At 46.9% G+C, this 23,638-nt stretch overlaps 1 non-coding gene across 1 annotated transcript; it reads left to right on the plus strand.

The window, feature by feature from the left end:
* Positions 1-23,211: 23,211 nt before the first annotated feature.
* LOC133757204 (U6 spliceosomal RNA) lies at positions 23,212-23,318 on the plus strand. The gene has a single exon (XR_009865582.1). It is a non-coding gene; the product is annotated as a U6 spliceosomal RNA (small nuclear RNA).
* Positions 23,319-23,638: the final 320 nt, after the last annotated feature.

Genomic DNA, 23,638 nt, shown 5'->3' on the forward strand with positions numbered 1-23,638 from the left:
CCCCTCCCCCTCCCCTGCACGCAGCTCCTCCAGCTTCATGTGCTCCAGACACCTCGGCTGCTCACTACTGAGAGGGAGTGGAGCAAGGGTCAGTCGGCCCTGTAAGACCCCAGGTCAGGAGACCCCGGAGGCAACGCTGACCTCTGGAGTTAACATCCTGACACTAGACACCGCCTCGAGAGGCTTCCCAGGACCCCAGGCCCGGCCCCCACAGGGATGACTGAGCTCCCCACAGCCTCCGGTGGGCCAGAGCCCGCTTTGCCGCCACAGTGTTTTTCAGTCATCGCTGACCAAAGGCAGGCTGCGAGCACCGTGGAGCAACCGGAGCCCCCAACGCAAGTGGGTCGCTAAGCTCTGCCCAGCCCGTCTGAATCAGGTTCTCAGCCTTCAGGGAGCGGGGCCTGAGAGTGACAGCTGCCAGGTTCTGTGCCTTTTTTAAAATGACCTAACTTCTACTCACCCAGCGTTGGGGTCAGTTTGCTGTGTGCTTGGCGAGGGGACTTATGGTTTTGGGGGTTCTACAGTACTTCATTTTACCATCTTGAGTTCTGAGAACCTTTTATGCAACCAAGTGAGGAAAAAAAATCCAGATGCTTCTGGAGATGTAAAGTGAAAAAGAACACAGTGTGCAGCAGATGGCCTGCTGCCTGCAGCTGCCCACAGTGATGGCGGCACTGGTGGGATGCCTTTAAACCTGGTGGCATGGAAGTGACGCTTCCTGATGAAACTGGGTTGCCTGCCAGCCTCCCTCCCCCAGCCCTGCTTCTGTAGTACTGAAGTTAGCTCACTGATTCGAGGGAGTTGTACAGCTGGCCCTACAAGGTTCCCATCACCAGACTCATGAGTCATTGGCTTCTCCAATAGGTAACACCCTGATGGGTGGTATGGTCTTGAGCAGTTTCGTTTATGGGAATTTCAGGTCTTGGGCAGAACGTGCCCCGCCGCCCGCCTGCACGCCCAGGCTGAGGCCCCCGTGGTCACCTTAAAATTTTCATTAAAAAACACGGCCTTGTGACCAGTCAAAGCAAGACCACAGCACTGCCAGCCAGCCAGGAACTTAGACGTGAGCTGAACAAGCGCCTCTCTCCTGTCATTTCAGCCTATAAGAACCTCACCCCTACCCCTCAGGGAGCCAGGGAGTGAAGTGAGAGCTGCTGCTCCTTGCTCAGTGCTCTGCAAATGAATGCTGTTAGTAAAATGGCACAGTCTTATCTCTGGTGCGATCTATGCCCTGGACACCATCCTAGGCTCTAGCCTCTGCCGCCGTTGCTGGAAGCCAGCTGACCCCATGGCCCAACCACAGGTGTCAGCTCTACCACCACCCTAATGGGATTTGCTGCTCCTGCTTCCCTGCCCACCCCCCAGCAAAGATTTAACAGGAACTGTTCCTGAACATGTGGCTCGCTCGCTCGCTCTCTCGGCCTCTCTCTCTCTGTGTCTCTTGATCTCTCTCTTACGCTCTCCTCTCTTATTTTTCCTTCTTTGCCCCTTCCCTCCAGTCTGGCAGGTTTCCCCACCAGTAAACCCTTCCCCTTACTCCGGTGGGTTACTTCCCCTTACTTGGTGTGTTTCGTGGCGGCCTTACAAATGCCTCCTTCCTTCCACCATCCCATGCCAGTGCAGGACTTCCTACCCTGTGGGCCAGCAGACCCACGGTTGGGGGTTCCCTAGCAGCTCCTCCAGGCCATGTTGGAGTCGCTGCATGTTGTGCACAGGGAAGAAGGAAGAGGTTCTTTGTGTCTCCCTGTTTTCTGTACAAGGTTTACATCCTACACGCATTTCCTGTGACTGCATTGTAAGACTTCATCAACTGGGGTTTTAAAGCAACAGAAGTGTGTCCTCCGCCCTGGAGGCTGGAGGCCCAACAGCAGGTGTCGGCCGGGCTGTGCTCCCTTAGAAGCCTTAGGGGAGGGGAGGGTCCTTCCCAGCTGTTCCAGCATTTGTAGGCCCAAATGTTCCTTAGCCTGGGATTTGTGTCTGTCCCTGTATCTTGTCTCTCCTTCCAAGGACACCAGCCACTGGGTTTAGGGCCCTCCTTCACTGCATAGGAGCTCATCCTAGTTTGGTGTCATTGACAAAGATCCCATTTCCATAAGGCCACATTCGCAAGCTTGGGAACTGGCAGTGGGCCTGGAGAGGGGGAGGGTAGGACTTCATTGTGTCTGTTTGAGAGATACAGTTCTACCCATAACATGTCCCCTGAACCACTAGTGAGTTTATTTATTCCTAATAGCTTCTGCCACCATCCCAGGGAGTTAGATGGTGTAAGAAAAGTCAGCTAGCTACATGCCCCTCTGAGCCCTGAGGTACTCTGGGAGTTTGGTGAGAGGGGTCACACATCAGACACAGCCCTGGAGACTGGTGATACAGAGGGGATGGAGCATGTTCTTGGTCTTCTGAAGGGAAAAGAGGACCCTGGGCCACGTGAAGCCTTTGGTGGCTCCCTTCATGTCCCATTATTAGGGCCTTCCAGCTCCTCAGAATGGCGGGAGGGAGTTAATTTGGTTCAAATCACCAATTTAATTTGCCTGTGATTATGATAACTTCCCAGTCCCCTGAGCTTGCCACATCATCTCTCCAGTTCACCCAGGCCAGGTGCACCCACATCCAAAGCTCTGCCCCTTTCCATCCTGTGCCCAAACCTCAGTCCTCTGGGTCCTCCTGCTGAGCACCAGGGAAACCCGGAAGGAGCATTTCCTGCCTCTTCATCCTTCAGACTCTTCTTCCTCTCCTCTCAGCAACACTTTTCACTTCAGTCCTTTCTCCCAGGCAGAGCCCCCTTGAGTCTCACGTCCTCTGCCAAAGCGTGTGCCAGGTCCCTGTGTGCTGGGCCTCATGTGCCAGGTCCATGTCCACTCAGACACAGTTCTCATCAAACAGGAACTTTGGGTTCCACTGCCTTTTGCTAAATAGCAAGAGAGCCTACATTTTGTTATCTGCAAAAATGAAGACTCTACACGCAGAAAAATAATTCAGCTGGTGGTTCTGTTGGATAAACACGTGCATCTGTGTCATCAGAATGAGCAACTCCCCATGAGGAGGAATAAGGAAGTCGCAGCGTATGGGAGAGAGCTCAAGACTGTTCACAAAGTGCGGAGGGGCTGAACAGAGAAACTCCACGTAGATACAACGCTTAGCGAAAGTCTGTTTAAACATTTGCAGTTCCTAAGCGTTCCTGATGAACTGTTTGTTTATTATTCCAATAAAACCGTGTTTGTCTTAACCACAAATATTTTCCAGTCCAACTACATTCCATGGAAGACCAAAGGCAAAAGTGATGTGGCTGACTAAAAGGGAGTAAATTCTAGAAGCAAAAAGGAAATTTAGATTCACTCTTCCTTTTCTAAATGTAGATGAACAAGAATAAGCCTGCCCACAAGGTGCACAAGTGTGTTCCTTGAAAACTTGACATCTCACAATGAGTGGGGGATTTCTACTTCGGCAAGTTATGAAGACCAGAGTCAACCTCTCCGTGGCACAGAAAGGAGCTCAGAGCTGAGCTAGCCTGCAATCTGCCCCCGTCCCCACCCCTGCCCTTCAGGCTGGGCCCAGGGGACTCTTCGGGGCTGCAGAGTTCACTGTCTGCAAGCCTTTGGTGTCTGCCAGCACTGTACCAGGCTAGCCCACACATCCCCACTCATTGTTGGGCTTTCACCTGTCTCCCCAAGTCTCCCACACCTTTGTCAGTGCTTGTAGTGCCTTGAAAGGCAGCCATACAGAGAGCAGACAGGGCACAGCAGGGCTGCCACAGCTTAGGGCTGGCCAGCACCAGCTCCCTGGGCTGGGCCAGGAGAGGACAGGGAGCGTTATCCCCATGAGGAAAGAAGACGGAATCCTTTTGCGTTAAAGAAATGGGGAGAAAGTGGAAGTGACGCAGCCCATGATGTCCCACTCAAGGAATTGTCACAGTTGCACTCAGACACAAGCACAGGTCTTTGCAATGAGTTTTGTTGGATCAGTAATCCCATCAGGAATCAGTAAAGGGAAAACCTTGATCCTTGTAATAGAATTCCAGGGCTGGCCTCTCGTCTTCATTTGTGGAGAAAATGACTCTACCAAGAAAGTTATTATGTAGCTTGGAATATTTTTCTTGAGAATGTGACTGTGATTTGAAGCCAGGCATGGATTTGAGCTCTTTCTCTAGGGAGTTATGAAGATCGCCTCATATTTCAGGGAAATAGGAATGATCTTGGTGATTTCTGAATTTCTGACTCACAGTATAAAAGTATGCATGGTTAGGGGCCAGCACTGTGGCGTAGCGGGTAAAGCTGCCACCTGCAGTGCCGATAACCCATATAGGCGCTGGTTTGAGTCCCAGCTGCTCCACTTCTGATCCAGCTCTCTGCTTGGCCTGGGAAAGCAGTGGATGATGGCCTAAGTCCTTGGGCCCCTGCACCCACATGGGAGACCCAGAAGAAGCTCCTGGCTCCTGGCTTCATATTGGCACAGCTCCAGCTATTGTGGCCAACTGGGGAGTGAACCAGTGGGTGAAAGACTCTCTCTCTCTCTCTCTCTCTCTCTCTCTGTCTGCCTCTCCTTCTCGGTGTAACTCTGACTTTCAAATAAATAAGTAAATCTTTAAAAAAAAGTATGCATGGTTAGGCTTGTTGTTATTTTTACTCATTGCATGGAATGGAAGCAGTCATTGTAGTTATTGTGTTTTGATTCCTAGAAAAGTCATCAAGGTCTAAGAGATGGTAGATAATAAGAATTCCTTAAATTTGACATTTCAAGGACTCTGAATTTTCTAATTTGAAGACCAACCTATGGTTGCCCACATTAGGTTTAAATTTTATTTGCCAAGTAAACATTACAAAGAAATTTATCCCAATCTACTGACATCATTATTTCCTTAGGAAAGAAAAAGCCAGAAAGGTGGGAGTCTGCCTAAGTGTCAATAATAATTTCTACATTGAATAAATTTAGCAAAATATGATTCTGTGTTTGCTCAAGTCAGTGAATTTGAATTGAGGTGTTGGTTGTGAGCTCTGGCCCACCACCTGCTAACTCTGTGAGCTGGGGCATGTCCCTGTATGCCCCCAAACTCCTCCTTGCCTCATGGATTTGGTTAGAAAGTTAATGGAAGAAACACACGTCAATGTGGCCAGCCTGGGGTGGATCTTCAGAGAGCACTGTCTCCATTCTCTCATCTTGTCCAATAGAGTGCCACACAGACCCTATAAGTGGGGGCTCCTATAAAAAAATCTTAAAATATTCACTGTCATATTTCATAGCAAACCGCAAGATTAAAAAGTTTGTATTCCTTTTATATTAGGACATAGAATTTATATATTGGAATATTTATCTATGTATTTTAGAATACAGCCAGCTGTTATATCATTGAGGGATTGGTTCCAGACCCCAGTAGATGCCAAAATCCATAGATGCTCAAGTCCCTTGTGTAGAATTGCTTAGTGTTCACATTTCAGCTGTATACATCCTGCCTATACTCACAACACTTAACGCGCAGTGCAAACTCTGTTTGGTTGACACTCTGCGTTGTTTAGGGAGTGAAGACAAGGAAAAAAAGTAGATCTTTGTTAGGTGAGAAGTTAGACATTAGCCTGTGTGTGTGAGAGACTGAAGAATGAAATGAGAATTTCCTGCAGTTGAATGAGGAAAGTGTAGAAGCATCCCTGGGAAGCAGACTAGAGACATAAGCCTCAGCCATTCTCGCTCATTGCCCAAAAGATAGATAGTATCAGAATTTATCCCTTGTCCCTGAATCTCAGCTTGGTCTCACTGTATCTTTACACCCACACCCACATTCTTTCCCGGGTTGGGAAGCCAAGCTCATATGAAGGCTGCCCCCTACTCCCACCCCACCCCTAGCCCTCCTAAGATATAAAAAAGCCCAGCCCCTGGGTTCGGGGCCCTCTGCCACATGTCCATTCTGTGCACGCAGGCAGCTGGTCACCCACATCTGTGGATTTATTTTCTTAGAATAAATTTGGCCTGGCTGTAAATGCGTACCCTGCCTCCTCTCCGTCCTGTACCTCTTTTCTTTACATTTTGGAGCCCTGTGTGAGGAGGCACCAACCTGCGCTCTTTTCCTAACACACATCAAGTCTAGCCCAAGTTCAGTAGCCTTGGGAGGTGGGTTGATTTTCACACCCGGAAACCCTCAGCTGAGCAATATCCCAGAAGAAGAGGGAGTGAGGAGGAGAAGTGGTGGTCCCGTATCTGTAAGAATCCAGTCTGAGCACAGACCAGGCCCCCCGCTCTTTGCTGAGATGCCAGCCTGGCCCATCAGGTGTCTTCTCTTCATTAAGTGTGCTGCCTCGCTTACTGCTGCTGTCTCACATGTGGCCCAGTGGACTCCAGTAACACATTCCGTTCAGATACAGTCTTTTCTTTCTGTAAGGAAAAATGGACGCAGAACAGAGAGGAGACAGGATGAGAACTTGCAGCCAGAACAAATTTATTTGCAGAGTTGGGTGACCAACTGCTAGGGTGGGTAGAGACTGAACAAGTGGCAGGGGGCCCAGTCCTCAGCGGGCTGGGATTTGTTATATCTTAGGGGTCCAGAGGGGAGGTGGCAGTGGCAGACAGAACTGAGTTTCTCCATACAGGTTTTTCAAGGTTGAACCAGCTTTCAAACCTGGGGAAGAATGCAGGGGGTCTGGTGGGGAACAGCAAGGGGTGTGAGACTGAATTGGTCTCTTGAAAGGATGCAGGGGCACAAGGCAAATTCTGATTTTATCTATTTGGGGGCAAGGAGCTAGAATGGCTGAGGCATATGTCCTCATTCCATCAGTTTCCGTCTACGAATGAGTGAATTCCCAGATGCAGAACTGCAAAACCTTAGTGAAACGGTGGTGGAGAAAAGATTACCGTGGTTCTTTGTCTGATGGAAGAAGAATTTCTGAGCAGACAAGGTAAAGAGAAAAGCAAGATGTTTTTTTTTTTTTGACAGTGGACAGTGAGAGAGAGAGAAAGGTCTTCCTTTTTCGTTGGTTCACCCCCCAATGGCCGCTGTGGCCAGTGCACCAGGTGCTTCTCCTGGTCTCCCATGGGGTGCAGGGCCCAAGGACTTGGGCCATCCTCCACTGCACTCCTGGGCCACAGCAGAGAGCTGGACTGGAAGAGGGGCAACCAGGACAGAATCTGGTGCCCCAGACTGGGACTAGAACCCGGGGTGCTGGCGCCGCAGGTGGAGGATTAGCCTATTGAGCTGCAGCACTGGCCACAAGATGTATTTAAAAGCAAGATTTATTTAAGTCAGAGACCTCCTGCAGAGTGGCCAGGAGAGGGGCAGCTCCAAGAGGCAAAACCCCCAGGGGCCAGTGGTAATGGGGTTTTTAAACAGTTTGGGAGAAGAAAGTGTCAATCAGTGCAAGGCAGGAAAAACCCATAAAAAGACCTGATTTGCAATCTTTTCACTCTGGCTTGCTCATGAGAAAGCAAAGGAGCTATCAGAGGGTGGGAAACCTCATTTGTTTTTCAGTAAACTGAGAGCTCATAAGGGTGGAGTCGCCACTCCCTTGCTGTTCTCCTGATAAGAGTGGGGCAGGTGCTTTTGACCTTGCTAAAGATAACTTTTGGGGAAAAGAAGCTTTTTGCACCCTAAATTTCCACTGGGACCTACCTGACTGCCTGTTAGCCCATCTGACTCCTCACAGTGGGGCTGATTGCAAATCATGTCAGAGGGAAGGAGAGAAACACCATCAGGGGGCTGGGGTGAGTCCTGCCATGGGGAGCTGTGGTGGATGTTTGCTTTTTGTTGAGGGACTTCATAATTTCAGAAAGGATTCTTTTTTCAATCTCATTTTTAAATTTTCATTTGGCTAAACCAGACCTTCTCATTTCTCTAAGTATTGGAATTTCAGTTAAATCCAGCAGAAAAACACTAGCTTTTCAGGAAATCTGCGCGAAAAGAGGAACAATCTTTTTAGCAATGCAAGAACTCTCATCTTTTTCGTCGTGTAAGTGTTCTCAACATAGCTGTGTGGTTGCCAAGAGGAATTCCTAGGGCAGCTGGAGGCAGCAGTGTCAGTGTGATGGTGATGGTGTTGTTGCTTTGAAGTCAGCATGGCAGTGGCCGCAGGAGAGTCTGCAATGCTCTTCAGCAGTGCCGTCAGCTGCTGGTGACTTGCTGTCCCTGATGCCAGATCAAGTGATGAGCACATGGTTTGAGGGTGGAGGAAGGAGAATGCGTAGTCTGTGGACACATGAGGGGACAGCAGGCCCCTGAGTGTCCAGAACGCCCACCCTCCTGAATGAGGGTGCTTTGGGGTTGCCAAGGCGGCTGCGAGAAGGGGGGCCGCTGGTCTGCAAAAATAGCAAAGGAGCCACAAGGCTCTCATGCCAAGTGCTGATGCCTGCACATTCCTTCTGGGTTTCACCACAGGTGGTGAGATCTGGCCTGGCCTAGCCAGGTTGAGAGATGAGGATCACAGTAACCCGTGCGCTAGACGTGGGCAGGTGGGAAGCCAGCCGTCCAGGCCTGAAGCAGTGAGCCGCCTGCCCAGCCTCCCTTGGTTGTGTGATGGCCAGGCGGGCTTCAATGGGCCTGGGGGCTGCTCCAGATCTGGAGTTCCCTGCTGAGACCCACGTTCCCCTAAATGAAACCCTCAAGATAAACCTGTCCCCTGGGTGCACTGGAGAAGCAAATGGCTCAGGAAGCCAATGATTAGGATCTTGCAGGACGCTGTGCAGTCCCCCAGTGAGTCAGCCTCGGGCCTGCCTGATGGGATCTAGCATCTGCACTCAAGGCCCTGTGTGAGGGCGCCTGTCATCACCTCTGGGGGCATCTCTGTGCATTTCCACTGTGCACTGCACATTCCTGTGACTGGTGTTCATTTCATTTCATTATGTTCCCCGCCATGGGCAGATATTCTGTGTAGTTCTCACTGCCACATGGCCAGAGTGGGAAGGCTGGAGTTATTGTCCCTGTGTTAAAAATGAGAAAACTGAAATTCCGAGGGGTCCGCAGTGTTCCTGCTGTCTTCTGGGAGCAGGACAGTTTTAGCAGTGCAGAAACTCTAGTCTTTTTGGTTTTGTAAAAAACATACAGCATTTTTTCAAAATAGCATTATTCTAAACATGAGTGGGGGGACCCTGTGTGGTTGAAGACAGAGGGTGGGACACACCGCGGTGGGGTCTGTGCAGTCCTTTGTTCTGGGACCATACGTTCCTTGTCTGGTCTCACAAGTGTGCCTCTCTGGGTTTAGCAGCAGCCTCTTTTCCAACAGCCTCTTCAGAGCAGCCGGTCGCTCTCTGAACGCGGTGCTCCCACCTGTGAGAGATCCGGTCTGCCGTCTCAGGCCCAGCTGCAGTGCTCACTGCGATGATAAATGACGTGCCTGGTCGTGGACGCGTGGATCCCAGCTGGAATCTGACGACTGATCCTGGGCCCAGGTCACTCGAGTCGGCCCTGCATCAACCACATGGTAACCTTCACATGGAGTTTGCTCCCTTCTGCTGACCAGAAGAGAGGATTCAAGTCTTGTTTGGATTTACTTCCTCCTTCAGGTCACATCTGTGTCTTCTCATGCCTGGGGTGGCGGGGGGATCACTCCCCTCCCCTCCCCCTGCACTATCTTCCTGGTTGCTCTGCGACTTGCTCTGTGGTTATTTTTATTCATTAAAAATGGGAGGATGAGCCTGTGGGGAAACAGCTTCAGATGCTTGGCTTCCCTGTCTCCCTCCTTCTCTTCCTCTCTCCCTCCCTTCTTCTCATCACCTAGCTGTAGTTCATAGTCCACATATGTAATGTGGAAAGTGTTAATGTGAAGAACAGTACACCTGGTGCTACCCGAGGTGGAGTGAGCCCGTCACCCAGTGGCACCTGTTGGAGCAGAGGCAGACCTCATTCAGGGACAGCTGCAGCTCTAGGGGCAGCAGGGCAAGGTGGAGTCAACAGCCAGGAGCAGGGTGGGAAACAGTTACGAGCAGTCACCACCACGGGTGGGGCATCCTGACTGCACTAACCTCACAGGCTTCTTGGCAGGGATGGCCAGGGTGGCCATTGGTCATCTGGGGTGAGTGGTGGGGGATGACACCTGGTCAGCTGTTGAGGGGATCAGATATGCCCAGTGGGGTTCCTGCTAAAAGGACTTAACTGGATTCATTGCTAAAACTGAATTTTATGAGGGAGTGCACGCATGGGCCTGGGAGAAGGCAGAGAAACCTGACTCAGATTTGGTTCAGCAAAGAATCTTTGCCACTTTTCCTCCCAGTTACAACACTGATCCCAAAAGCCAAGAGGAAGTTGCTGGAGGATTGGAAGCTACTGCAGCAGTCATGTTGAGGAGGGGAGTAGCAGTTAAAAGAAGCTCTGCTGGGTGGAATTCCTGTCTGGTTTCCCTCCCTTATCTTCCAGCTGTGATCTGAAGGCAGCCACGTTAAGGGGTTGCACAGGCAGTGAAAAGGGGTCCCTGCAAGACTAAATGTGGAGCATTCCCGTTGTCCTTTTCCTTCTCCACCATTGTTCTCTCCTGGCCTGTGCCTGTGGTCACTAAAGTTCCAGGGCTCATGGCAGCAGTGGCAGTGTGGAAACCAAGCCTGGCCAGAGGAGTTCTGGATGAGAAGGACCTGTGTTCTGCAGAGCAGGGGTCCTTCACCTCGTTTTTTTTTTTTTTTTTTTCTTGTCATCTACTGAACATCAGTGGCCATGGCACAGGAGCCCCAAACCCTGAGAGAAAGCCCATTGAGAGCTGGGAGGGCTCTCAGGGAGGAGATAACCTGAGAAGGAATCCTCTGGTTCTGCGTGTGAACCTACTCAGCCTAGGCACACTTCCAAGCTTCTCATGTGCTGGAGAGACCCAAGGCCTGTAGCAGAGTGCCAGACGAGAGCACAGCGCGTTGATGGCCCCTTGAGGCTAGGCCAGGGGCTTCCCCAGCAACACAGCAAAATGAGGTTGCAGTGAATGTGGAACGCTGTGCACATCCCATGAAACAGTCTCAACCTAAGTCAGTTATCTGCTAAAACAATGACAGCAAAAACAAACCCTAACACTCCATAGAATTTCATAAAATAATACAAAAATGGCCAAGACACAGTCTGGAGTGACTCCATATACAGAGGACAAGACAGCCATCAAATGCTGATCACAAAGACTTTAAAGCCACTATTACAAGCATGTTTGAAATCAAGGTGAGCACTCTTGAAGTAAAGAGAAGCCCTCAGTAGAACATGAGAAACTATAAAAAAGAATCAAATAGGTGAAAAGAAAAGTTCACGGGTGGGCTCACTAGTGGGGTGCAAATGTGAGACAGAAAAGCTGAGTACTTGAAAATAGAGTGGTGGAAATTATCCAAGCTGCGTAACAGAACACACAATTGAAAGATGAACAGCACCCGAGAAAGTTCTGGGACTATAACAAGAGACCTCATTTCCTGTTATTGGAGTACTAGAATCAGAGGAAAAAGACTCTGATGCTTGAAGAAAAATTACTTGAAGAAGTAGTGACTAAAAACTTCCCAAATATGACTCAAGACACAAATTTACAGAATGCTAAAGTTCAGTGAACCACAGACTAAACTCAAAGCAGGCCAGACCCAGACATATCACAGTTAAAATGTTGAAAACTAAGCTTTAAGAAAAACATTTGAAAAGGTGAGAAAAATAAATTTTTTCACTAGACTCAAATGAACAACACTGTTCTTATTTTTAAAAATCCATTTGTTAATGTTTCCTTTTGCTTAAGACATTTAAATCAACAAATAAAGTGGAGGAAAGGGGTTTTTGGCTCTGGAAAAGGATGTGCAAAACATGAAGGAAAATAAAAATTAGTGGGTAAATTATCTAAATATTTGCAACCTCCAACAAATATTTGGTTTGATTTTGAGGCAAATAAATGACTTGGTTGCTGCTTTTTTTATCCCCTCTAGATCATCATTTGTGGTGATGACCAAAAATGAAAACATTGTACAGTGAGTGATTAAGTGGGGGATGGCTGAGAAATTGCCTCTGATACTTCGGAAGGCCAAGGAGTAAGATGATCACAGCATCAACCTCTTAATTGTCAATTTTATTTTACAACAGTGACATTTTTCAATTGAGATTCCCCCATTACATCTTAGTATGACAGTAAGACGTAATATTTAACCACCCTAGAAAACTTTGTGTAGTTCTTGGGGTTTGAATTCCCTCAACTCTGTCTCCTTCTGTTTACAAGGTTGTCCTAGATACAGATTGTCACTTCTTCGAATGGTGGTGGTGACATTCCCAGTGACCTAGAAGTGTGCTCCAACACAGATGTGAAATCTGGACCAATCCACAGGTGCATAGAATGGAGTCACTAATTATGTGAAGAGGAAAGTCTCTTCTTGATTGGAGGCATTTCATTAGCACATATTCTTCATGTCTTTTTGAACCTTCAGATCCTGAATTCCTAAAACTTAGCATATAAGAGGAAAGCACAACAGAGATGAAACTTGGATAGAAATTGGAAGGAAATTGAGAGATCATTGAACTGCGATGTGGTGGGGAAGTGGAGCTGGGTTTCCTCCTCCATTTCTCCTGGTTCTACTGAAAGTCTTGGAGTTGAGCTCCAGAGTTAACGTCACTCAACAGGCATCTTCACTTGATCTTAGCCAAAAGGCTGAGAAGCGATACCAACAGGCATCTTTACATCGGGGTCCTTTTTATAGCCTGACGGCTGATGTGCTTCAGGGAAATGAAGCAAGTTGTAGACAACATTTAGCATCTGAGGAAGAAGGAAAAGCTAGTTTGAATAATGTAGGGAGAGGTGAGGGAAAAGCTGCTGTTGTTACCAACGTGAAGCTCACAAGCGTCCTAAATGCATCCACCTGAGTTTTGTATTCGCAGCCATGGAGATGGAGAGCACTGGTTGTTGGCTATTTTCGTGATGTTTAACAATAAAAACCAGTAACCCGGACACTCGAGCTTATCTAGGTGTTCTTGATGGTTTTCCTTCTGAAGTTCTTACTGATACGGAGTAGGGCTTTAGCTGGTGGTTGGGAGGTTCCCGTTCCACAGTGGGGTCCCTGGTTGGATCCCTCGCACCTGACTCCAGCTTCCTGCCAGTGCAGGTCACCAGAAGCAGCAGCAGTGGCTCGAGTACATGGGCCCTGCCACCCACATGGAGAGCAGGATTGATTCCTCAGGTCCTGGCTCCCTGCCCCCGCTGTGCCGTAGCCCTGGTCATCTGGACAGTGAACCAGTGCATGGAAACTCTGTGTGTATTTCTGTCTCTTGCTTTTCAGGTAAATAAGTAAATAATTTTAAAGTCCATATTAACAAAAATCAGCATAAAGACAGCAATTGCCCTGTAAATGCTTAGGAAATAGCTAGTGAGAATTTCGTGATCCTTGTTTGGCCTGAGCTATGTCTTCTTTTCACTGTACCAGGGACAGTGAAGAAAAAGGTGAGCTCAAGGGTTTGCTGCAAGAAGGAAACACATCATTTGGAAAGTGTGTGTGGGTTACATTATTTTTGGAAACTGTGACCACTCTGCAGGTCAGTTAATGAGGAGAGCTCTCGTTACTTATTTTTCTCCTTGTCTGTGGCCCAGAACCAATATATGCGCAACCACCCACCTCCTCATGACACTCATGCAAATACAAAGAGTGACACGCTTGATTCATAAAGAGTGTTCTCATTTTGTGTAAATACATTTCAAATGTTTGAGTCTTGTTTATCATCTGTACAAAGTTCTAAAATTCTGGAAGTCATCCAAGCCTTGTACTCATGGTCTAGACTGAATAAATTTTTTGTATACATTAATATCTTCTTAAACTTTTTCTTTATTTATTTGAGAGACGAGAGAGAGCCCCCTCCCGCTGGTTCATGTCCCAGTTGCTCAACAGGAGCTGGAGCTGAGCCGGGGCCAGAGCAGTGAGCTGGGAATTCCAAACTGATCTCTCGGGGGTGGCGGGAACTCCTCACTGCCGCCTCCCGGAGTCTGGACTGGCAGGAAGCTGGAGTCAGCAGCCACCAGCCAAACCCAGGTGCTCTGCTGGGGGATGGGCTATCCCGTGGGCTAGGCTAAAAGTCTTCTCCTAAAACATTAACATCTTAAACTTGACAATCCTGAAAGACACTTGGCAGAATAACTAATCTAATATTTTGACACACCTTGATCATAATTGCTATAATAGCTTTTTGGTAAAGAAATCAGCTTATTTACATATATGTTGATGTAGATTAATGTATGAATCTGCATGTTTTCACTTTTCACAGTGCTGATCTGTCAGCATCGTCTAAGGCTACCAAACTGCCTTTCAAAGACAATTATGGGTAAAATCAAAGAGACAATATAGGCTGCAAAATAATGCTGTTATTTATGAATTGGGAAAATATTAAGGTATGTTAATACTTTGCCTTTCTACATCTCTTCAAGCCATAATTGCCCTGTGGCTGTGTCTCCTTGGCTGTATTTTTTTCTGGCCCCACCAGGAGAGACATTCACCAGAAGGGAGGCAGAGCAGCTCACCCAGCTGCTGGAGGAAGGTCCAGGCAGGGCTGAAGACAGCCTGTGTGCTCCTGAGGAGATCCTGGTGAAGCCGGTGGTAGCAGGTGCATGCCGCCTGTCAGAGTTCACACAGCAGCGGCAGCGCCTCGTGCAACTCCATGAAACCTCTGGGCTTTTTCTCTGACTGATGCTTGGGGCATGCTGAAGCAGCCATCGAGGGCAGAACACAACACAGTCCATTGTTAACATGACTCGAATTCTGAGGCTGCTGAACATGGTGGCAGATGTGATCGTCTTAGACGTGAAGCTTTAATTTGTGGGAACTTTGCGTTTCAGTGTTCTCAAGCTCAGGGTGGGCAAATGACAGAAAACTTAGAGGGATGGCAGAAAAGGCGTGTTCTCTGCTGTCCCCAGGGAGAAAGGCGGAAACAGACGGGTGAGAAAGAGCCAGACCAGAGAGCCCCATCTGCTACCACAGCCCCATTCTAGACAGCGTTGAGCAGGGAGTAACAGAAACTTTTGGGGTTGGAGCAAGAACTCTGAATGTTGAAGGACTTGGCTTTCCCCAAGGGAGGTGGCAGCGGGAGCCAGCCTTAGAGACAAGGCCTACTTTCCCCCGGCCATCCCCAGGACTGGGTGACAGTGCGCCTGGGAGCAGGGGTCCTGAGGGCCTGTGCTGCAGGGCCTGGCGCTCCAGTCCAAATGTCTGTGCCACACAGAAGTCACCTGTGAAAACCCAAGCCCCAACGTGCTGGGGTCAGGGGAGGTCTAGGAGGTGACCGGGTGTTTGGGAGGGGCCCTCCTGGTGCTACTACAGCTGCATAGAACAGGCCCCAAAGAGCTCTCACTCCCAGACACCGAGTGAGAAGTCAGCACCTGTGAACCGCAAGCCTCACCAGCTGCTGAGCCTGCCGGCGCCGTGGTCCTGTGCTTCCAGCTTCCAGAGCTGTGAGATAGATGTCTGCTGTTTGTAAGCTGTTCAGTTTTTAGCATTTTGTTCCAGCAGCTCAAATGGTCTCAAACACCAGTTTTCAGTACATCCTCCCAGAGAGGGCCAGAGAGGGAGGGAGCTGGTGGCGGGGCTGCAGAGTTGAGGTGGCCTGCTCTGGCCATCTTGGTGGCCTGATGCCACCACAGCCACCTCGTGGGCATGGCAAGAGGGAGGCTGATGACCAAGGCCGTGCCCAGGGAGGAGCAGGCCCATGTTTTCCCCTTGAGCATGACCAGAAGGAAGATGAGCCCCACTGGAGCAGAGTCTACCCTGAGGAACAAAAATTCTAACAGGAAATGAGTAAGAACCCAAGGATGTGTCCGTTGTTACCTGGAAGTGAGTAAGCAGATTTCCTGCCCCCAGAGCCACGGTGACTCATGTGGATGTCAAACATTTAGAAGGGAATGGCACTGCACTGTGTACAGAGCTGTGGTGCAGCTCGTGGATGCACTGGCTGTGTAGGCCTTTGCAGCTGCTTATTTGTTTGATGTGGAGCTGAACACAAGAGGGGTTGGATGTTCTCAAAACCTTCCCTGTTGGGGGAATCAGGAAGCCCTAATGGCTGCTCTCCATCATGTCCTCCTTGAGTGGATTCTTGGTCCACACATGCTGGAGACGGCTTCATCTTCGGCTGCTGTGGACTTCCCCGGTGGACTGTCCCGTGGTGGTGGTGGAAGGTGGCCCACGGTGTGCTACAGGTACAAGATTCCTTGTTTCAGGAATCTTCTGTGTGAAAGGTATGGTTATGCACCTGGGGATGTTGATGACGCTGGCTGGGAACAGATCCCTCTCCCGGCTCTTGCCTCTCCTAGGGCTTCCTCGTTACCTGCTTGGCTGTGTGCTACAGGTTTGTAATTTGGGTGGCAAAAGGGCTAGGGACTCCACTTCCCAGGCTTATGGCAAAGGAGGGAACCATACCTGGGAGGCCAGAGGAGGTAATTGTCAACCAGATGCAGCCCAAGCATGCAGGAGTTGGCAAGGGAGTAAATAAGCAGAAGCCCTGTGTGTCCTCTGGAGTGGTGTGGCCACAGCCTGTTTCATCAGGATTTGGTGGCAGAGAAGGTCAAGGATGTGAGCAGAGGACGCAGTGTAGGAAGCAGCTCAGTGACCAATCGTAGGGCTAATCCGGACACACCAAGTCCAGTTCCCATGATTTGACCTGAGGCTGAGTTCCCGACCCTTTCCACAGGGACTGAGCCAACAGTGCCAGGGTCGGGGTAATAATGCTAAGAAAATGCTGCATAATATGGGCACACATTCCTAACAAGTCCACCAGATTAAACTGCCCTTGCCTGCTGGTGGATGGGGCAACTGATGTGCCTTCATTTTGGATAACAGACTCTCGGGAATTATTGGGCTAGGATATCAGATGACAGACTGGTATCATGAACTGTGCTTTGAAAGTGCAGGAAAAGGCAGATAGAAGTTTAGGAGACAATTAAATGACACAGAATGCAAAGCCGTGAGTGGCTGGGTTTGCTCATAGAGTGTGACATGGCCTCACTTTTCAACCGAACAGTCAAGAGTCACTACAGTGTTCTGTCACCCTTGTGCGGTCAGCTGCATACAATGAACGCTTTGTCTCCAAGACGACATCATTCTTCCTGTAATGTTTCAGCAGGCAACAAGTGTCCAGACTTCCAGAAATGAAACCATGAATCACTGAAGAATGACTTTCCTAACAAAATAAGTCTCCTAAATTGTTCTGAAAAAGTCTTGGGCTTGTTCCTTTTCTAGTAGGTCACATCTTTGCCTGGTGTTTTTCCATTTCATTTTCTAATTTAGGTCGTTGTTGGTATTGTTTCTTCAAATTGAAATGCCCTATCAATTTTAAGCTTCTGTTTTAACTGAGATAAAATCTATACATAGGGAGGTGCAAGGATTGTGATGCCTTAATAAGAACAGTAGACCTGTGCTGTCTGTCAGACATATGGGAAATCCTGGCTGCCTACGTTCAGGTCAGGCTCATCCTCTGTAGTCAGCCTGTGTTTGGCTTCCACCCTCATGCAGTCGAACTCAACTGTGTCTGTTCTTCCCCTCAGGATAACTAGAGGTTCTAGAAGTAGTTGCATGAATTGGTCCATTCTTCTTGTTATTGGGTTGTGTTCCATGTGTGAGGACACTACTTCTTGTTTCTCCATTTCACTGGTGTTTGAGTTGTTCTGAACTTTGGGTATTAGGAAAAGGATTCTACAGAAGTTATTTTATGCCTAACAAGTCTCATTTCACTTGGATAAAAACACAAGAAATTTATGTTTTTCAAAGGAGTTCAACTATCCTACCAGTGTATACTAATTTCAGTTGCCCTATCACCTTATCAGCACTGGGTATGCTCAATCTTTAATGTTTGCTGTTCTGTGATTAGTGAAATGCTACCTCAGTGCAGTTTTAAATGGGATTTCTTCCAAGATTAATGATGTTGAACACTTTTTCTAGTGTTTATTGGCATTTTGTATATTTTTGTGACACATCCCGGTATTTTTGTCTATTTTAGCAGGTTTACTTGTATTCTGACCATTTATTTGTGGAGGCTACTCCTATGCTTTGCATATGAATCCTTTGTCAGATACATGTTTTGCAAATATCTTCTCCCTGTCTGTGGCTTGCATTTTTATTTACTTGGCTATGTAATTTAATGAACAGAGGTTTTTCAGTTTTTCCCTTTAGGTGTAATGCTTTTCATATCCACTATAAGAAATGTATTCCAGAAACTTTATAATTTTAGCTTTTCTGATGCATCTTTAATTCATGCCTTAGTATTATGAGGTAGTGGTTTAGGTTAAATGTTTTCCATATGTTTATCCAGATGAGCAAACACATTTGATGAAAAGCTTTTCCTCTTTGCTTGGCACTGCTCTAGTGGTCATAGTCCCAGTGCTGCAGCTGTATTGCAAGTCTTGCAGCCATGGAGTGCGACTCTCCCAACAGTGTTCTGTTTGGAGTTTGCCTTGCCTGTTTCATGTCATTTGACTTTCCACATAAATCTGAGAATCAATTCATCAATCCCCACTTAAATATTATTATATTTGATGGAGCTTGATCTACTTGTGGACAACTGAGATCTCAATATTGAGTTGTAAGGTCCATGGACATCATATGTTTGGTCATTTATTTTGTTCTTTTTCTAATTTCTCCCAGCAGCGTTATTTTAAAATTCTGAATATTGAAGATTTTCATGTATTAAATTTATATATAGACACTTATTTTATACTTTCTCTGGGATTATAAATGGAAGTCATTCTATTTTATTTTTCCATGACTTTCCTGCTAGCTTATAGAAACATAATTTGTGTCTTGCCACCTCTTCAGTTGTTTTATCCTAATAGCTGATGGGAAGGTTTCTTAGTATTTTCTACAAAAGTAGTTTCGTGTTCTTTAAATAAACATTTTTGTTCCTTAATAATCTCCATGCTTTTATCTGTCTTCATTGGCTTACCTCAATAGGGAGATTTTTTGGAACAGTTTTGAATAAAAATGATGAAAGAGACACCCTTGTCCCCACATCTTAGGGAAGCTCCCAGCGTTTTGTCATCAATTGCGATGGAGTCTGGGGTCTGCATGATGGGGTCTGAGGCTTTCTCTTGATTCTTCACACAAGACGAAAAATGCTGTCGGGTGTCTCAAGTTTGTATGTGCATCAGCTAGGTAATTATATGTGGGTGACTGGGAAGGGCCACAAGACACCTTCTTCAGGAGTGAATCCAAGGACACCCTGAGACTGCCCACTTTGTGGTTTAGGGATTTCAATTAACGTGTGCTTTGCTGTCCTCACTTTCTTCTCTCTGAACTATTATTCATTACTGTTCATAACTACTACTCATTACTGCCACTACTGGTGACGTTTGGGTGTTGAAATTTGTTAAGTGTTTTTGGGCACATGAGCATATCATTTTTACTCCTTCAATTGGTCATCGTGGTACATTGCATTAATTAAATAATAAATGGTAATCAAATCTTGTGTGCATAAAATGAACTCTATTTGGTCGTGATATATTATTCATTTAAAAATTGTTAGAGTTAATTGAAAGATTGTGAAAATTTTTGACATTCATGGTGTTGAGTAAAATCTTGTCTGTAGTTCTTTTTTAAGAAATAATATCGTCTAATTTTTTTTTTTTTGACAGGCAGAGTGGACAGTGAGAGAGAGAGACAGAGAGAAAGGTCTTCCTTTTGCCGTTGGTTCACCCTCCAATGGCCGCCGCGGTAGCGCGCTGCGGCCGGCGCACCACGCTGTTCCGATGGCAGGAGCCAGGTGCTTCTCCTGGTCTCCCATGGGGTGCAGGACCCAAGGACTTGGGCCATCCTCCACTGCACTCCCTGGCCACAGCAGAGAGCTGGCCTGGAAGAGGGGCAACCGGGACAGGATCGGTGCCCCGACCGGGACTAGAACCCCGTGTGCCGGCGCCGCAAGGCGGAGGATTAGCCTAGTGAGCTGCGGCACCGGCCTAATATCATCTAATTTTGATTTTAGCATAATGCTAAGCTCATTTATCAAGCAGGAAAAACTGTCTACTCTGTTCCCTGAAACAGCCGTTGAAGTCTGGTGTGGACAGACCATGCAGCCAAGGCAGAGGAGCAGTGTCAGGATTTTCCTTCTCGCACAGAGTAGCCATCAACTCAGACAAAAAACACAAGAGTGATTTTCAAGACAGTGGACTCCGAAGATGCAAGATGGGGATTGATGGGAACAGGGAGGGCACAGTGGTTGCCTCTCCTTCCAGGCCTGAGAGTTTTCCAGCTGGGGCACAGGGAGGAAGAGCCAGGCAGAACCTGGAGTTCCCAGGCTTGACAGTTGGGTGAGACCTGAAGTTCACAAGACCACGTTCTGGAGAGGGAAACATTGCACCTAGAAAGAACCAAGCATCTCTGAGAGGCCCCCAGTCTGCTGCAGAGCATCCACTGGGGCACAGCTGGGGCAGGAGTCCTGCAGAAAGATGAGGGGATGCGGCCTGCCACCCTCACACGAGCGACAGGATGTGTCCACTCCCACCAGCCACAATGGAAAACTCATAATTCATGGAACGTTGGTTAGAGCCGTCAGAGAGGCCTTGCTTCAATCGCAGGAAATAATTATTCCTAGAAAAAACACTGCTGTCATCTCATTTAATGAATCATAAAAGCAAGAACAGAAAGAGCCAACTACTTGCAGGAGAGTTCACTGCAACCCAAAACAGACCTCAAGACACTGGACACACAATGCTACGTCTTTAACTCAGCTAGACAGCTAAACACTCAAGTTCAGAACTAAAGAAAAGAACAGTTTCATGAAATAGAGAATGTCAGAGAAGAGCTCCACGATTTGAAGAACGTAGATGGAAATTCTGGAGTTGAGAACAATAAAAGTGGAAACGACAGCAGATTTGAGCAGTCTGGAAGAGGAGCCCATGGTGTTGAGGAGAAGTCAAATGAAAGGTTTTTCAGCCCAGAGATCAGAAAGAAAAAACAATGGAGAAAAGCAAGGGAAGCCTCCAAGTCCCATGAGATGACACCCTGTATGTCAGTCGTTGCATAATGGGATTTCAAGGGGAAGAGGGAATGGAATAGAAAGAAAAATCTTGGAGAAACAGTAGCTGAAAACCTTTCAACTTGATGGAAAATATTAGTCTATACAGCGGGAGGACAAATAAACTCCTTCAGAAAGAAGAATGATACAAAATTAATAACCCAACATTCCACCTTAGAAAACCAGGAAACCGAACAAACCAGACTGAAATCAGGCAGTGCTATGGCAACAGTGAAAGTTGGAGCAGACACAGATGACCAAAACTGACCGAGGAGGACAGAACGAGCGGGTCCAGGAGAGGCAAATTGAATTAGGAATCAAGAGACCCCCCACCAAGAAAAACTATGACTGAATTTCTCTAGCGGTGACACCTGCAACATACATTGTAAGAATGGACTCAGTCCTTTATAAACCCTTCCCCAAGTCACAGATAGGCCACCCCATGAGACTAGTGTTACCCAGATCCCAAAGGAGACAAGGATGTCACAAGAAAATAAAATTACAGACCAATAACTTTCCAAGTATGAAATCCTCCACAAAATACTGGCAGACTAAATCCAGAATTAAAAAAAAAAAAGCAGGAATTAAACACCATGGCCAAGGGTAATTTATTAAAAGAGTATAAAATGGTCTCAACATCTGAAAATTAATTAGTATAACCATAGCAGTAGACTAAAGGGAGGACACTACAGAAATATTTCAACACATGCAGAGAAGTATCGGCAAAAGTGTTGTACCTTTTCTTGATGAAAACATTTGGCAAACTAGGGCTGGAGAAAACTTCCTCAGCCAGATAAAAGACATTTAGGAAAACCCATAGCTTACATTCTGGGTGAAGGACTGGATACTTTTCCCAAGATTAAGAATAAGAGAGGAATGTTCCTTCTTTAAACTTCCATATGACATTAAATTAGATATTGTAGGCAGGGAAGTTAAGTGGGAAAAAAGTTAAGGACATTCAAATTGGAAAATTAGAAATAATGTCATGTTTGTAGATGCCATGAGCTTGTATGTGTAGAAACCTAAGGAATGCATGTACAGTATAAGAGGTAATAACTAAGTTAAGCAAGGATACAGGACGTGAGATGACATATAGTAACCATTTACTTTTATACACTAGAAAGGAAAAAACAGTACACAATTAAAACAATTTCATTTAAAATTGAATTAAAAAGAGTAAATGCTGGGGCCAACGCTGTGGCGTAGCGGGTGGGGCCGCCATCCTCCCATGTGGGTGCTAGTTTGTGTCCTCGCTGCTCCTTTTCCTATTCAGCTCTGCTATGGCCTGGGAAAGCAGTAGAAGATGGCCTGGATCCTTGGGCCCCTGTACCTGTGTGGAAGACCCCGAATAAGCTCCTGGCTTTGGATCAACACAGCTCCGATGGATGGAAGACTCTCTCTCTCTCTCTCTCTCTCTCTCTCTCTCTCCCTCTCCTTCTCTCTCTGTGTAACTCTTTCAAGTAAATAAATAAATCTTTAAAAAAAGAGTAAAATACTAAGAATAAGTATAATCAAAGCAATGTAAAACTTGTACGTTGTATCTTATAAAATATTTTTGGAAGAAATTAAATAAGACTTAACAAATTGAAAGACATCTTGTATTTATGGGCTCAGTAGCTTAATGTCAAGATGATGATATTCCTCAAATTGTTCCATAAAGTCAATGAAGCACCTATCACAATACCAACTTCCTTTTTTCTTTCTACAGAAATCAACAAGTTGATTCTCAGTTTTTGGATATTAAAGAGTCTGAGAATAGCCAAGCCATCTTAAAGAATGAAGTGGGAGTGCTCACACTTTCCAGTTTCAAGACTTGACTGCAAAGCTACAATAACGAAGACATTATGGTGCTAATTTAAGCACGAATCAGCGGAAGAGGGCCTGCAGTCCCGCAGTAAACCCTTAGTCTGTACCCATCTGGTTGCAACAGCAGTGCCAGGGCCATTAAATGGGGAAAACAGTCTTTTCAACAAACTGTCTCAGGACAATTGGAAACCCACATGTGGAAGACTGAGGTCAGATTCCTCCTTACGACATGTTGGAGGCGAACTCAAAGTGATCCAAAACCTAAATGTGAAAGTTTAAGCTCTTAAATGTTTCTAGAAAAAGAAGGTTGGTAGTTTATCTTCCTGTCCCGGGATTAGGCAGTGGTATAGATGTGACACCTAAAGCATACGCAAAGAGAGAAAATAAATAAATTGGCCTACATCAAAATGAAAAGCTTTTGTGCTGCAAGCAGAGCTGTAAGACAAGACACAGAATGAGGAAAAATATTTGCAACTCACCTATCAGATGGATCGTGTACCCAAAATTTATCTTAAAAACTCATTCAACTCGTGCTCGCTTCGGCAGCACATATACTAAAATTGGAACGATACAGAGAAGATTAGCATGGCCCCTGCGCAAGGATGACACGCAAATTCGTGAAGCATTCCATATCTTTACAAGCAAGAGCAGAGGTCGAAGCAGCAGCAGTAGAAGTTCTAGTAGCAGTGCAGCCAGCAGCAGCAGTGGCAGTCGGAGCAGTTCTAGTAGCAGCTCCAGTACAAGTGGCAGCAGCAGCAGAGACAGTAGCAGCAGCACGACTGGTAGCAGTGAGAGTAGAAGTCGAAGTCGGGGCCGGGGACATGACAGAGATAGAAAGCACAGAAGGAGTGTGGATCGGAAGCAAAGGGATACATCAGGTCTAGAAAGAAGTCACAAATCTTCAAAAGGTGGTAGTAGTAGAGATACAAAAGGATCAAAGGATAAGAATTCCCTGAC

The sequence above is a fragment of the Lepus europaeus genome, chromosome 3 (genome assembly GCF_033115175.1).
Source record: "Lepus europaeus isolate LE1 chromosome 3, mLepTim1.pri, whole genome shotgun sequence".
Lineage (NCBI taxonomy): Eukaryota > Metazoa > Chordata > Mammalia > Lagomorpha > Leporidae > Lepus > Lepus europaeus.